This window comes from Penaeus japonicus, unplaced genomic scaffold (assembly GCF_977035675.1).
Source record: "Penaeus japonicus unplaced genomic scaffold, GWHDUDI00000001_assembly GWHDUDI00000031, whole genome shotgun sequence".
Lineage (NCBI taxonomy): Eukaryota > Metazoa > Arthropoda > Malacostraca > Decapoda > Penaeidae > Penaeus > Penaeus japonicus.
Genome location: NW_028234433.1, coordinates 12,345,938 through 12,360,937, shown reverse-complemented (window position 1 = coordinate 12,360,937; position 15,000 = coordinate 12,345,938). Strand labels below are relative to the sequence as shown.

Below are 15,000 nucleotides of genomic sequence, written 5' to 3'. Positions count from 1 at the left end.
TATAGAAATATATATATATGTATATATACATATGTATATATGCATATATATACATACAATTATATTTATATATATATATATATACATATTTACATACATACATATATAAATATATATATATACATATGCATATATATATATATTATACATATATATACATATACATATACATATACATATACATATAAATGCATATATATAATCAAATATATATATGTATAATACATATATATACATATACATATACATCTATATGCATATATATAATTAAATATATATATATATATATCCATAAATATAATCAAATATATGTATATATATATTCAAATATATATATATATATATATATATATATATAAATATCCATATAAATAATCAAATATATGTATATATATATTCAAATATATATATATATATATATATATATATATATATATATATATATATATACATGTGTATGTATATATATATATTTAGATATATACACATATATACATATATATAATATATATATATATGCATGTATTTCTGTATGTTTGTTTGGTTTTGCTTGTGTGAGCGCTGTTTGTCCTTAACTTTTTTTCTTCTATTTTACCTTTTCTTTATTTTTGTTTCTCCCATTAGATCTAGAAAAGAGCCAGATAATAAAGGTTCTTTGAAGAATAATAACATGTCCGGCATAACACATACATGGACAAACATTTAAACAAACAGCCATATACACACAACCTGTTTTCCTTGAACTCGGGCAGAAGGCGCTTTTCATCAACAAAACCTTTAATGCACAAAAGTAAATACCTTGACGTGTTTTTTGGAAGTGCGCGAAGGAGCAAAACTCCACGGTGAATCCCCGCCTCCGTTCGTTCTGGCAAGTAATATTGAAGACACTAATGTATCTGTAAATCAATGTAAATCAAAGCTTTGATCCTTCTGAATTCATTGATATTGCGATTGAATTCTTCGCATGTTTTAATACGATGATCAATTTGGATTTAATGAATACATGTAACCACAAGAAGAGTAAGGTAAGAGAAACAGTATAATCTTTTTCTTCTTTACTCTTCTGATCTCAATGAATACACATATATATAATATATTCATATATATATATATATAAAGAGAGAGAGAGAGAAAGAAAGAGAGAGAGAGTAATATTTCCTCTGTTTTCCTGTTCCCTTATCTTCTCAAACCACACCTGGAAAACTCCTTTAATCAAGAACGTATATTTCTTTCAAGATCTGGGAAAATCTGTAGGAAGAATCAACGTAACCGTGGATGTGGTCAGGTTTGAACATATAAACGCACAGACACACACACACACACACATACTTCATGTGTGGGAAAAAGAGTGAAACACTTCAAAAATGTTTCCGCCCGGGATCGAACCGGGGACCTTGCGCGTGTGAAGCGCACGTGATAACCACTACACTACGGAAACTGGTGCTTGAAATGTTAGGAATAAGGTTTCAGTATTTACAACCACACTCGTATATCTTATGTATATATATATATATATATATATATATATATATATATATATATATATATATATATATACATACATAGAAGTACATGCATAAATATATACATATGTATATAGACATACATACATACATATATATATATATATACATATGTATATAGACATACATATATATACATATATACATATATGTAGTGCATGTAATATCCACTACACAACAGAAACCGATGCTAAAGTAGCAGAAAATAAGGTGCTAGTATTTGGAATTATACACCTGTTCATCTCTCTCTATATATATAAACCCATAAATGAATATATAGAAATATATATATGTATATATGCATACGTAAATATGCATATATATACATACAATTATATTCATATATATATACATATATACATACATACATATATAAATATATATATATATACATATGCATATATATATTATACATATTTATACATATACATATACATAAACATATATATGCATATATATAATTAAATATATATATATGTATAATACATATATATACATATACATATACATCTATATGCATATATATAATTAAATATATATATATCCATATATATAATCAAATATATGTATATATATATTCAAATATATATATATATATATATACATATATACATATACATATATATATTTAGATATATACACATATATACATATATATAATATATATATGCATGTTTTTGTGTATGTGTGTTTGGTTTTGCTTGTGTGAGCGCTGTTTGCCCTAACTTTTTTTCTTCTATTTTACCTTTTCTTTATTTTTGTTTCTCCCACGTCATTGGATCTAGAAAAGAGCCATATAATAAAGGTTCTTTGAAGAATAATGACAGGTACAGTATAACACATACACAGACAAACATTCAAACAAACAGCTATATACACACAACCCGTTTTCCTTGAACCTGGGCAGAAGGCGCTTTTCATCAACAAAACCTTTAATGCATAAAAGTAAACACCTTGACGTGGGTTTTGGAAGTGCGCGAAGGAGCAAAACTCCACGGTGAATCCCCACCTACGTTCGTTCTGGCAAGTAATATTGAAGACACTAATGTATCTGTAAATCAATGTAAATCAAAGCTTTGATCCTTCTGAATTCATTGATATTGCGATTGAATTCTTCGCATGTTTTAATACGATGATCAATTTGAATTTAATGAATACATGTAACCACAAGAAGAGGAAGGTAAGAGAAACAGTATAATCTTTTTCTTCTTTACTCTTCAGATCTTGTTGCGATGGGAAGATCTTCTAATCAAGAACGTGTATATATTCTTGTAAAAAAAAAAATAATAATAAAAAATAAAAAAAATAAAAATAAAAAAGCAGACTTAACTTTTATTACTAGTTTGCAGTTATATAAAGGAAAAGGATGTGTGTGATTTTATGTATATATATGTATGTATATATATACATACATATATATACATAAATATATATAATTATATATATATAAATATATATATATATATATATATATATATATATATATATATATATATATGCAGGCATACATTTGTATAGGTTTATATAAACAAATATATATGAATGAATACATAATTATAATATATATAATATTATATATATATATATATAAAGAGAGAGAGAGAAAGAAAGAGAGAGAGAGAGTAATATTTCCTCTGTTTTCCTGTTCCCTTATCTTCCCTTATAGGAAGAATCAACGTAATCGTGGATGTGGTCAGCTTTGAACATATAAACGCACAGACACACACACACATATTCCATGTGTGGTAAAAAGAGTGAAGCACTTCAAAAATGTTTCCGCCCGGGATCGAACCGGGGACCTTGCGCGTGTGAAGCGCACGTGATAACCACTACACTACGGAAACTGGTACTTAGAAAGCAAGGAATAAGGGTTCAGTATTTACAACCACACTCGTATATCTTAGGTATATATATATATATAAATAAATAAATATATATATATATATGTATATATATATATATATATATATATATATATATATATATATATATATATATATATAGAAGTACATGCATAAATATATACATATGTATATAGACATACATATATATACAACAGAAACCGATGCTAAAGTAGCAGAAAATAAGGGGCTAGTATTTGAATTATACACCTGTTTATCTCTCTCTCTATAAATATATATAAACCCATAAATGAATATATAGAAATACATTTACAAATAAATGAAGAAATATATATTTATATATATTTATTTACATTTATATATATATATATATATATATATATATATATATATATTTACACATATATATCTATCTATCTATCTATCTATATATATATATATATATATGTATATTATATGTATTTGTATACATATAATCATATACTATTTAATTACAGATATAACCTTCTTTAAGAAGTACAACCAATCTCTTCTGTCTTCCATACTCAATCTAGGTCTCGGAGACATAGTCGGTTTGAAAAAATGGAAACTAGTTATTGGATGAATTTGGAAATAAACGACCTAAATGTTGCTACGGAAATACTGTAAATGCTTAAACGATTAATAAATCATAAATATGGTTTTACATTGCTACGTACCTTAGACTTGATATAAACCGTTGTGATCCCAGCTAAATTCGTGATATTCGAACATAAAAAGAATTAAAAGTATGATTTATATTCCAAAAATATTGTTTCTAGGCAAAAAATCAAAGAAAATGCAAGAAGAGGCTAGGGAACTGCAATCCGATTCCCGAGACCTACATCGTAAGTTGACGACAAGAGATGCAGATGCAGTGATGAAGAAATGTCACTGAAATTTGGAAGAAACTGACAAAACTTAGGGATATATTCAAAGTAGACTTTCAGGTCATTATTTCCAAATTCTAGCGATATTTGGTCACTTTCCAAACTGAACGTCTCAGCTCAGGATGGTTCTCTCTCTCTCTCTCTATATATATATATACAGAGAGAAAAACACGTATATAATTGCAAATACTAGCATCTTATTCTTTGCTACTATAGCATAGGTTTCTGTTGTGTACTAGATATTGCATACACTACATATATATATATATATATATATATATATATATATATATATATATATATATATATAAAATACCTATATACCTATATATATATATATATATATATATATATATATATATATATACATATATATACATATATATATATACATATATATACATATATATATATATATATATATATATATATATATATATATAATATACACATAAGAAACACATGTATGGTTATAAATAATGAAACCTTACTCTTTTCTTTACAAGCAGCAGTTTCCGTAGTGTTGCGGTTATCACGCGCAAGGTCCCCGGTTCGATCTTTTTCTTTCCTTCTCTGTCTCTCTCTTTTGAAGTGTTTTACTCTTTTTCTTTCCTTCTCTCTCTTTTCCTCTCTGTCTCTCTCTTTCTCTCTCTGTCTTTCTCTTTCTCTCTCTCTGTGTCTCTCTCTCTATATATATGTATATATATAAGTATATATATATGTATATACATATACATATATATACATATATAAAGATATATATACATATATATACATATATCTATATATGCAAATATATGTATATATATAAGCGTGTGTTTGTATCAGCCGTATTCTATGACGTTTTCTGCGTGTCGTGGCCATGTCATGTTCATGTTATGTCCATGTCGTGTTCATGTAACGAATGCGGTAATCTAGGACGCAAAAGCGTGGCACGTTTGCGGCAGTTGCTTCAGGATTGCCAACCGTTCCGAAATTGTGAAAATTTTGGCGAAAATTCATGTCCAAACCTTGAACTAATAACGTAAAAAAGGAAAAACGGGAATAATATGGAATCATATTTATAGTATATTTACTAGTTAGCTTCTGTAATCGGAATTTGTTAAACGTTGATAACTGTTGTACGAATGCGGGTTGGCAATGAAGCTACCTGCTCCATCAAAACAAACCAGCATGGAGCACGCCAAGCGGACCACCCCTCTCTCCGAAGAACAGAGAATGGCCTTAGTCGATCTTGTGGTGGCCAGGGAAAGTGTAATACAAGACCGAGACCATCATATTGGAAATGTAGATAAGAAGAAAAAGGCCTGGCATGAAATTAAAACATCGTTCAACGCCATGTTCCCTGATCAGGAGCCGCGAACGCTGCTGCAGCTGAAACGCGCCTGGAATCATCTGAGGAGTCGGTAAGGAGAGTTATTTTTTCCATATTATTTAATAAATAATAGATGTTGATATTATCTAAGTTAACTGTTTAGAATTAGACTGCAGCTATGGATCGCCCTGGTCTCCGTGCTAAGGAAAGGCTAGCAATGGATCGCTATGGCCTCCGTGCTCCAGAAAAGGTCAACAAAACTATCATCCGGGTGGTGTAACATAATAATTATTTTAGCAGTGTATACTTGATGAAGGTTTATTGGCCTGAGCTCTATCAACTTAGCATGATATATTCATTCTAATTATTATCTTTTATACGTCTTGCATTACTTCCTAACCTTATCTCTATCAACTTAGCATGATATTTTCATTCTAATTATTTTCATTTATAAGTTCTGCATTACTTCCTGACCAAGCTTAAACCTAAGAAGTAATACTTAAAAAAATGGGAAACCACTTAAAATATTGCCAATATTACATTTGATAATTAAGTGATTCTAAATAAAGTTATGTTTAGCACAAATATCCCATTTAGCCTACTATTTTGTGTGAGCATTTTGTTAAGAATGAGGTTTTGGAAATACTAGCCTAACATTGTTGTTTATAAAATATTCAAATATGAAAAGAAAAACATGGTGCTGCAATTTTCACCTTACTCTAAGTAAACTTGGATTTATCCTTACAAAGATATTATTTATTCAATAAATAATAATATATTTCATTCTAATAGCAATGTAATATTTCTTGCAGAATAAAGATTCAACACATGACTTTCAAAAGGCAGTGTAGGGAGACTGGTGGTGGGCCGCCTCCTGAAGCACCAAAGATGCTGCCAGATTCATATGCAGCAGTTGCTTCCATCATGGAAAAAGGGTATTGTTGGATAAAGACGCAACCACACGTAGCGAAAAAACAAACCTTTGGGCATGACGTAGCTTTAATTATGACGTAACCCATAAAAGCTCTTTTCTTCTGGAAACGAAAAATAACCGAGATATATTATTTTGAAAATAATTAAAAACGATTAACGGGAGAGATGATGAAAAATATCGGCTCTGCGCATGCGCCAACCTCCCCCGCGGAAATAGAAAAAAGTATCGATAGAAGGCAATACTGTCACGTGACAATAATAGCACCAATAGGGAAACAATAGGTCTAACCGACAAAATGATCGACCAATCACAGACAATTGAACATAGAGTCTGGGTCCTTGCTTCAATTTCAAAATCAGTTTCGAGATGGCTACATTGTGTGCAAGATGTAGGTACACTCCGTGGGAATTCATCAAGGTTTTTTATAAAGATAACGCTGCATCACTGAAATTATTACGTGACCACGGTGCTCTGCCAATGGAAATGGAGTGCAAAAACTGAATTACAACCCGGCCCCTCACACGCCTCCAATTAAGGTAAGAAGTGGTAACATTCGAAGATAAAAGTCAGATGTTACGAAGTGCCCTTGGCTAGGGCAGGCTAAAATCGGTCATTGAAAGTGAACCTGCCATGCAGTGGTTAAATAAGGGGGGATCCAGGGGGGGCGAAGCCCCGCCTTGGCTAGGGCAGTCCAAAAATCGGTCAGTTCCTTGGTCGGTGGTGGACGTTCGTTTTGAAAAGTTACCGGCCACGAAGTGGCCTTAAAAGTGGGGGGGGTCCAGGGGGGGGCGAAGCCCCCCCCTTGGCTAGGGCAAACCCGAAAACTAGGTTAGGTTAGGTTAGGTTTATGGGTTGGGTTTTGATTACGCAAAAAGCCCTTTAAATTTCGCGCCAGAAATCGTTAGTTCCGTATCGACGGTGGCGCGCGTGTGGGGAGGGAGGGAGGGAGGGGGGGGGGGTGTAACTCAACAACGAAAGGTTTCCGATGGAAATGAGCAGCGAAACTGTACAAAACAGAACGAAAACTACCAGAAAAAATATAGTGTGCCTAGAGGTTTGGTTGCGTCTTTATCCAAATTTACCGGAAAATGAATTGTCATTGGGGGACAGGGCCTATGACTCAATGGCTCTCCATCCAGTAGATGACAAAGGACAGGAATTACTGCATACAACAATTGGTAAGAATTATAACTGTCTATAAAAAGTCATTTAGCATTATGTTACGTTTTCAAATAGTTATCATACATTGTGTATCAAACAACCAATGATTTATGATACAAAAAAGTAGTAAGTGGGATAAGTAATTTTATTTTTCAAAATATCAAACATATCTTTATCCCAAGAACTACCCCTTTTCACATGTGATATGATATTGCATACATTTTCTAAAATCTCAAGTTTTGTTTTCAATGAGAACATTGATCTTCCCCTTATTATTTTTACTATTGAAATTTTTAGCATGTAGCCTGTGTTGAACATATAAGTTTAAGTTCTCAAAAAATTCTTGGGTCTTTCGTAAATAAAAATATTGAATCACTGTTTTCATCCACATGCTACCCAACCTTTATTCGCACATTGCCATGCAGATATTTGGACAAGTTCTTTAATGGGAATTCTAAAATTGTGTATCTATTAAATAGAATTTCATATATAAAAAAATGATGTCTCTATATTATAGGTATTTGACTGGTTTATATACTTATTTATATTTTTTCCTCAGACGTCACCGACTTGCAGAGACCAGGGACATCTAATCCTTCTTCCATCCAACCTTCCATCATCCATACTCTACCACATTTCCATCCTTTTGAACATATACGGACAACACAACCACTCATTCACTCACAACAGGCACTCTCCAGCACAGACTTCACACCCATGACTTTCTCAGCATCATCAGTCATTTCTTACAAACCACCCACCACATTCATAGCTAAACACATATCTCTCACTCCCTCACCCTCTTCACTCATCTCCCACTCTCCTAGTCCTCAGTCTTCTCAATCAGCCTTGTTCCTTCCGCTAGTATCTCCCCCTTTTCTGTACCCATCTGTGGACCTTCACCTTCTATTTCAAATCCCTCTCCTGCTTCTTCTGCTCATGGTCCTTTGCCTGATACTGCTCCTCATGTTCCTTTTCCCACTGCTTCTGTTTCTGATGTTTCTTTTCCTGCCCTACCTCCCGTTACCCCTATGCCTGCACCCTCCCCAGTTCCTGGTCCATCAACAAGAAGAAGGACCTCAAAACGGGCTAAGAATGAGGTTTACCAACATGCCATTCAACGTGCCAGTGAGCGACAGGAGGAGCTTCACCAACTACAGATGAAATGTCTTACAGAAAAGCATGATGAGGAGATGAAGCTCCTGCGTGAAAGTCGGGAAAAGCTGCATGAGGTGTCTTCGGAAATTCTTGATTTTTTAAAAGTTGGAAAAGCAGCCATTGAAAAAATAACAAATTGTTTTTCATAATATTTTGTTTATAATGCAGTGTTTTATATATTTGGATGAACTGCATTGTTTAATTATTTATGTTGTTTAAGAAATATTACTATTTTTAGTAAGGTGCTATTAATATAGGTCCCATGTTCAGATTTATTTTTTGTAATGCAGTGCTACTACATATTCATTTATTGTATTTTTTTTTTTTTTTTCAAGAAAGATAACTATTTTTGTTAAAGGTCAATATTAATTTTCCATTCTTTTTTGTTATTCTATCCTCGATAAGGAATATCTTTTACATACTTGTATGTATCAGCGTCATTAAGCTGTTATTATTTTTCACTTCCTGAATAAAACTTTTTGTTAAAGGTCAATATTAATGTTCCATTCTTTTTTGTTATTCTCTCCTCGATAAGGAATATCTTTTACATACTTGTATGTATCAGCGTCATTAAACTGTTATTATTTTTCACTTCCTGAATAAAACTTTTTGTTAAAGGTCATTATGAATGTTCCATTCTTTTTTGTTATTCCTCCTCGATAAGGAATATCTTTTACATACTTGTATAATATTTTTCACTTCCTGAATAAAACTTTTTGTTAAAGGTCATTATGAATGTTCCATTCTTTTTTGTTATTCTCTCCTCGATAAGGAATATCTTTATTATTTTTCACTTCCTGAATAAAACTTTTTGTTAAAGGTCATTATGAATGTTCCATTCTTTTTTGTTATTCTCTCCTCGATAAGGAATATCTTTTACATACTTGTATGAATCAGCGTCATTAAACTGTTATTATTTTTCACTTCCTGAATAAAACTTTTTGTTAAAGGTCATTATGAATGTTCCATTCTTTTTTGTTATTCTATCCTCGATAAGGAATATCTTTTACATACTTGTATGTATCAGCGTCATTAAACTGTTAATTTTTTTTCACTTCCTGAATAAAACTATTTTTGTTAAAGAGTAATATCAGTATCCCATTGATTTCCTTTTTCTCTGATAAAGCAGTGTTTTTAATTTTGATATGTTATTGTTATTTCATTTAAAGAATATAGTTATGTTTGATAAACTATTGTTGGTTTATTGTTATTATATCTTTTGGTTGATGATGTCAACATTTTTTTTTAAATATTGTACACCAATGTATATAAAATCATCAACGGTGAAAGATATTGATGGAATATATCCTTTGCAATTGTGGTACAAAAAAGGTCTGCTTTGGTACAGTTTTATTGCTGTTATGAAACTTTACATTATTTACAAATCGAAAGTGTACATACATAATATGAATAAAATCAGAATAAATAGCAGTCATAAAATACAAGAAATTTTGAACAAATGCCAGCATTGCCTACCTTTTAAATGAAAATAATATGAAGCATTACAATCTTACTGAATTAAGCAATAGGTGTAATTAACACAAATGGAATGAAATGCATAAAATAAATCCTATATAAAAATAGAAATAATGAAATGTCAATACAAAAACTTTCAACATAAAGAGAAATTATGCACAATTTGCTCACGACGAGCATGCCCACCCTGAACATTATTGCGTGGATCCTGAACTGGAATGAGGGGGGGATCATCTGGGACCATAGCAACAAAGTCATCAAATGGAACTCTATATAGAACTGCAATGTTGTGTAGTACTGCACAGGCCATGATGGCTTTCTTGCTAGTTTCCAAAGCAATCCTCATTGGTATTGAGAGAACAGCAAACCTCCTTTTAAGTACACCAAAAGCCCTTTCTATCGTGTTCCTTGTTCTGATATGAGAGAAATTATAATTCCTCTCTTTATCAGAACGAGGAGACAGAAAGGGCGTCAGTAGATATGACCTACAAGGATATCCATTGTCTCCCAATAGGAACCCTCTATAATGCCCTCCCTGAAGCCTCTGGCATAACAGCGACTCTAAAAATCCTGGCAGGCCAACTAGCGACAATATTTGTAAATTTTAAATGGGCATCACACACGCCCTGAACATTTAACGAAAAAAAAAAACCTTTGCGACACCTATAGAATTCAACATCACCTCCTCCTGGACTTTTGATTGGGATGTGGGTGCCATCAACACACCCGATGACTCCAGGCATTCCAGCAATTAGGGAAAACTGTTGCATAGCAACCTCTTCCTCTGCTGGCAGAGGAAATGTTATATATTCCACAGCCAAGTCAGCAATCTTCACAGACACACTGCGGACGCATCTGCTGACAGTTGCCTGGGACATTTCATGGCAGTCCCCCATACTCAGCTGAAAATTACCTGTGGCCAAGTAGCGTAAGGCCACGAGACTCTGGAGGTGGTGTGGGATTGGTGAACCTAAAAAAATAGGAATTATTATTAGTAAATAAAGAAAGACTATCAAAAAAATATAATGACACTTTCAAATTATTATTCCAAAAATATATATATACCATATATATTAACCAGTAAATTTGTGATCATTACTCTACAATACTTACCACGTTGGTTTCTGATTCTCCCCATTCGAGGCTTGATTTTCTCCAGCACCATCATGGCAGACTCTTTAGACAGCCGAAATCTTGCAACAAATTCCTGAGTGGTCAGATCTTCAAAAGGGTTACTCCTGTCTATGATAGCATTCCTCGGGATGGCATGAAGATCTGCTAATTCTGCTAATTCTGCTAATTCAGCTAGTTGGCGCAGGTCATCCATTCTGCCAGATAATTTATTTTTAATCAAAGCATATAATAAAATGCCAACAGTGTAATATCATATTGGGATTAGTATTGCAAACTTCTACCAGGAATTTCCAAAATGGATCATATATTCCTCAGCTCCGTTGTATATAATACTTTCTGCCTCGATAACTCTTTAATAGGATAATTAACATATTAGAAGCACTAGAAAATGCAACAACATAAAAGCATGATTGTTTTTGTACTTTTAATATTTGTAAGAATAATGATCGGAGATTATACATTCCTATAGTAACTCTTATAGCTCCTACAGCTAACATAAGACAAATATACTTAAAGAAATGCATAATACGCCAGTAGTATGGGCAAGGTTATAATTTTATTCATACCATTTACACTGCATGATACCGTTTTTTCCTTCATTAATTTACGTTCCTTTTTATGCTACCATTCCATTAATGTTACTTGCAATAAAAAATACATACCTTTTCTGAAGAATACTGTTGTGGTAAGGAAATCAAAATTCTCAGCAGCGAATCTCTCTCGTTGAAAGTAGCGCCTATTTGTAAACAAACTCAAAGCAGATTGAGAATCGCTTGTTCTTCAAAATATTATTCTTAGTCGCTTTCTAGGAATAATACATATAATTGACGCATATGAATATCTATTCTCGAATGTTAATTGCTCATATAAAATACTGGTAATGATAATTAAAGTAAAAATTAAAAAATATCCGTTCGTGTCAATTTCATGATAAGGCCATCCCCTTGTCACGGAGTTTCCACGATTGTTCCAATACTTTGCACGACTTTGCCACGCTTTTGCCACGCTTTTTCCACGAACCCGCGCTTATAGAATAGCAAACGCGGAATGTTCATGTCATGTACACAGCGCAATTAGGGAGTTAGAATACGGCTGTATGTTGCGGTAGCTTTTTCACTATTTAAGATTATTTAATTTTGCTTTATTACATCTGAATGGTTACTTTATCTAGAAAGGGACGAATCATGGTAGTCTTGGGCAGTCTTGGGTTGCCATGAAAGATGGGTGTCGACGTGCAGGAAGTTACTTAGCACGGACAGGTCGGCTGCTATGGGCGGCGGTGTTTGTCAGGACAGGTAGAACAGGGCGGGCGGGCGGGCAAACTTCTTACTGCGGAGTGGGCGGCGGGCGGGAACTTCGGCGTAATTTCTCCATTTTCTTCTCGATATCAATGGTAGCTTCGGCGTAGCGGCTTCTTCGGAGTTGTGAGCTCAATACCAGCAAAAATCGTGGCATCCACCGCCTGGCCACCAGTTTGTAAGCCACCAGCTGGCACCAGTTTGTAAGCCTCCTACTGCTGCCATCAGTTTGTAACCCACCACTGAGCGCAGTTGTTATAACCACTCGGTGTCCTGGTTGTAGGTCGGTGGATAATAGACAGACGTTCACGTGCCATGGTCTTTATTGTGGACTGTTAATTACACCAGACCCTGGCCGAAGGCCAGAGGTCAGAGCGGTTCGCTCTAGTCTGTCTGTCTGACCTCTCTGTCCTGACTGTCTCTCTGTCTGATCCTTACATGTCCTTAAGTATAAATCTTCAGTCACTTTCTACGCCTCGGGGCTTCCGCTAGCAAACACAGCTGCCTAGAAAAGCTTGTGTTCCGAGGCGGAAACGAACACAGGAAGCAGGATGCGTCAGGTCAAGACACACTGCCATCGATATTGCATTGAATTAAGTAGACATACATGATCAATGTCTTGTGTCACATAATATCAATACCAGTGCCTTACAGTCGTTTTAATGACCAAGGGCTGGAATCTCTAACATGTGATCGTAAGGCATTTTACCAGCGCTCAGTGCCAGCACTTTACCAGGGGACTCACAAAGCGATAGCAAGTCGCCTGGTAAGAGTAAATAATTTTACCACCGTAGTCTGATTGTAACTTTTCCAAAGAGAAATGTCAGTCAAATCTTTGAAATGAATAAGATTATGAATAATTGTATAAAAACACAAAAATAAGAAACAGTGAGGTCTAATTTGCTAATATAGTATCATAAAAATAAAGAAGTACACTTTAAAAAAAGAATAAAAAGAATAATTGGTTTGATTATCATGATTATCAGTGCTCTTTAAAAACCTCCCTGGCTAATTGTCAGTCCAAACCATCTTGCTCATTATTTGTGGAGCTTGTTGTCCTTTTCCAGAGTTCCGATAGGCGCGGTAGCTGCTTCAATCGTTTATTGAACTCTAATTTATGAATCGCCAATTTCTAAATCAAGTAACATTTATGTATTCAGTGTTTTTCAACTATGGTATAGAAGAAAAATATGTTTGAATTCATCAACCTACAAATTCCATGTATCTTTTGAAATGTTATTATAGGTCTACAGCTGTCTGCAAATGCACCCCAGGGTGCGTGAACATTTATCTGCTTGTTTCCTGTGATTTTTTTTTTCTTTATTTCTATCTTGTTCGTATTAAAATGAACAGCTGACACCATTCCGATCATAAAACGTGTAAATGCAACCTAAAATATTGATTTTTGGCCAAGATAAAGCATGAAGAAAGAGTCGACACTGTAGTTACCAACGACTTACCAGTGCTTCGACCACTGGTAAATTTAGGATTGTGTCTATGGTGTTAGATTGTTCGCGAATACCGGTGCGGCCTGTTTACATTCATAACTGTAGTGACCAGCGTACTTACTATTGTAAGTGCGTTAGTGAATCCGGTCCAGAAGTACAGTGATTAAGGTTTGTGCACTTCAAACACGCTGGCGAAGGCGGTTTGTAGTTTGCACTACAGCATCAATAGTTACTGTCGACGGATTACATTTATAATGATTTGATAAGGGAAACTTTCAAAAAGTTTCAAATGTATTTTTTTTTATAATGTCATTGTAAAAATGTATATATATATTTTTACAATGTCATTTGTAAGAAAAAAAAACACTGCAAATACCAGTCTAGTATATATATATATATATATATATATATATATATATATATATATATATATATATTTATATTTATATATATATATATATATATATTATAATATATTATATTTATATATGTATATACATATAGACATACATACATATATAAATATATATATATATACATATGCATATATATATAATACATATGTATACGTATACATATACATATATTTGCATATACTTAATTAAATATATATATATATATATTTAAAATACATATACATATACATCTATATGCATATATATAATTAAATATATATATATATCCATATATATAATCAAATATATGTATATATATATTCAAATATATATATATATATATATATATATATATATATATATATACATGTATATATATATATATTTA

The 15,000-nt window shown here is 32.7% G+C and overlaps 2 non-coding genes across 2 annotated transcripts; both read right to left on the bottom strand.

The window, feature by feature from the left end:
• Positions 1-1,365: 1,365 nt before the first annotated feature.
• On the bottom strand, positions 1,366-1,438 carry TRNAV-CAC (transfer RNA valine (anticodon CAC)). The gene has a single exon. It is a non-coding gene; the product is annotated as a tRNA-Val (tRNA).
• A 1,856-nt stretch (positions 1,439-3,294) lies between these two features.
• Positions 3,295-3,367, bottom strand: TRNAV-CAC (transfer RNA valine (anticodon CAC)). Its single transcript has one exon. It is a non-coding gene; the product is annotated as a tRNA-Val (tRNA).
• Between the last annotated feature and the right edge of the window lie 11,633 nt (positions 3,368-15,000).